The sequence below is a fragment of the Mirounga angustirostris genome, unplaced genomic scaffold (genome assembly GCF_029215605.1).
Source record: "Mirounga angustirostris isolate CCGP_5_RB_7025 unplaced genomic scaffold, mMirAng1.0.hap1 SCAF_9, whole genome shotgun sequence".
Taxonomy (NCBI): domain Eukaryota; kingdom Metazoa; phylum Chordata; class Mammalia; order Carnivora; family Phocidae; genus Mirounga; species Mirounga angustirostris.
In genome coordinates, this window is record NW_026991717.1 from 123,965,829 (window position 1) to 123,968,709 (window position 2,881).

Sequence of the window (2,881 nt, forward strand, 5' to 3'; positions counted from 1 at the left end):
AAACAAATATCTCACCTGAGGATAGCACTAAATCTTAAGCTTCTCATAAGCTCACACTGCACTGTCTGGGTTAATAAAATTACCTTTCTCATTTACAGGTTTTTAAAGAGCTAAGCATTTTTTAAAAAATATTTTATCGCATGAGTGGGGGTGGGGAGGGAAGAGCAGAGGGAGAGGGACAAGCAGACTTCCCACTGAGTGCAGAGCCTGATGTGAGGCTTGAACCCAGGACCTTGAGATCATGACCCAAGCAGAAATAAAGAGCTGGATGCTCAACTGACTGAGCCACCCAGGCACCCCAAAAGCTAAGCATTTTAATAAATGTTCTTGTGAAAAAAATAGAGGTACCTAAAATTATTAGCAACTTTATAACTCAATAACCAATGAGACCAACAGAAGGAAACCCAAACAAATCTTTTATTTGAATAGCATTTCAGTGTTTACAAGCACTTTTTTATACATTTCAGTTCACTTCATTTATGACAACCAGTAAAGAATAAAACAATGGGATCCATCACCTACCTTGCCAATTGGCACATTGTATTTTGCTATAACATTGAAAAAATGGTATTGATATGTCATATTTAAAAGATTGATAGTTATTTTACAGGAAAATTGGCAGCCTGTATTTTGTGATAACATAATCTGGAAAAACCATCTGGCTATCCAAGCTGAAGGAATAATGTATCAGTAAAGTTCTTTTAAATTGGGAGTTGGAGTAGCTGCGGGTGACTGTGGTGGCGGCGTCCAGATGTCGACCAAAAATTTCCGAGTCAGTGATGGTGACTGGATTTGCCCTGACAAAAAAATGTGGAAATGTAGACTTTGCCAGAAGAACCAGCTGTAATAGATGTGGTCGGGAGAAAACAACTGAGGCTAAGATGATGAAAGCTGGGGGTAGTGAAATAGCAAAGACACTTGCAGAAAAGAGCCGAGGCCTTTTTAGTGCTAATGACTGGCAGTGCGAAACATGCAGTAATGTGAATTGGGCCAGAAGATCGATTGTAACATGTGTAATACTCCAAAGTATGCTAAGTTAGAAGAAAGAACAGGCTATGGTGGTGGTTTTAATGAAAGAGAAAATGTTGAATATATAGAAAGAGAAGAATCTGATGGTGAATATGCTGAGTTCGGACGTAAAAAGAAAAAAATACACAGGGAAGGCCGTTGGTCCTGCATCTATTTTAAAGGAAGTTGAAGATAAAGAATCTGAGGGAGAAGAAGAGGATGAGGATGAAGATCTTTCTAAATATAAATCTCTCAAAATATAATCTTGATGCCAGTGAAGAAGAAGATAGTAATAAAAAGAAATCTAATAGACGAAGTCGCTCAAAGTCTCGATCTTCACATTCACGATCGTCATCACACTCATCCTCCTCCTCAAGTTCAAGGTCTAGGTCAAGTTCCCATTCAAGAAGTTCTTCCAGTTCGCAGTCAAGATCTCGTTCCAGTTCCAGAGAACGTTTGAGATCTTGTGGGTCGAAATCGAGATCCAGCTCCAGGTCCCACAGGGGCTCTTCTTCCCCACGAAAAAGATCTTATTCAAGTTCATCATCATCTCCTGAGAGGAACAGAAAGAGAAGTCGTTCTAGATCTTCTTCATCTGGTGATCGCAAAAAAAGACGAAAAAGATCATGGTCACCCAAAAGCCAGGTGATTGGTGAAAACACTAAACAACCCTGAGCCCAGGGCCAACCCCTCGGAACACCACTACTTTACCCAGGCACCACAGGTCATCTTCTGGATCATCCCATTCTGGTTCCCGTTCAAGTTCAAAAAAGAAATGTATTAAAATTTACATCTTAAAAAAAAAATCAGTACAGTGCATGAAGCATATTTTTTAAGAAGTTGGTGTCTTACTTGGTCAGAAATGCTAAATCTGCTAGCGGAGGTGCATGCCTTTCATTGCTTTTCAGAGCAATACAGCTGTGTTTATTTGTGAAATTAAAAGTAAATAGTATTTTAAGCCATAATGTCCCAAAATATATGCTCTATCATTCATTATTTACAACCATTTGCTTCACTTAAAACCATTTCAGCTATGACAAAATACTTTCTTTCCTAATTTGAACTCTTGTTTTTTTTCATTTCCAAATATGAACATTGACTGAAGACAGGATAACCTAGGCTTGCCTGAACTTTGGACATGGAGGCAAGACTGTGGTAAAGTAGTTGGAAACAATCTGTTTATATTATTCTGGGAAAAGGAGTCCACCTGTTTATGTTAATCTATGTCAAAGTGATTCTTATCAGAAAAGGTAAAACTAGTTGAAAAAGCCAACTGGAAACTTATTTTGAAAATCCCTATGCTGAGAGTGTCTTAGAATCTTTCTCTCTCTTACTCAGTTTTGCTTTTTGTATCACCACATTTAATGAAGAAAAGTCTTGAGAATTGCAGAAGGAAAGACGTGTTATTTCTCCTTGCCTGACACATGATTTTGAGCAAAAGTGTAAAACCAGTTCCTCTCTTTAATGGGATTACTGATGAGAAAAACATCTATTTCAAGATGTTTATCTTAATATTTTAAGAAGCTTTATGTGATATCCTTTAAAAACCCAGTTATCACATATGGTAGTGCAGACAAAGTTAAATCATAGTTAATGAGGAACAAATTGAAGAAAGCTTCAGAAGTATATTTCTCTGGTTGAAAGACCAACAGAGATATTGTGAATTTAAGTGAACATTTATTTGCCTTGAGATGTTCAAAAACTGCATAAAATTTTCTTTTGAGTAACAAATGAATGCTTATTTCTGCATGACACGCAGAAATACTTATTGTTCCTATTCACTTGAAATTACTTATGGCTTAAAATACTTTCAGAGTTTGTTTTATTTCTCAAAATTAAAATGTGGTCACTTGAGCTCCATTATGTCCCCTGG

The 2,881-nt window shown here is 37.1% G+C and overlaps 1 pseudogene; it reads left to right on the forward strand.

Annotated features, from left to right (window-relative positions):
* The first annotated feature begins 736 nt into the window (after positions 1-736).
* On the forward strand, positions 737-2,647 carry LOC123862474 (zinc finger Ran-binding domain-containing protein 2-like; annotated as a pseudogene).
* The last annotated feature ends 234 nt before the right edge of the window (positions 2,648-2,881 follow it).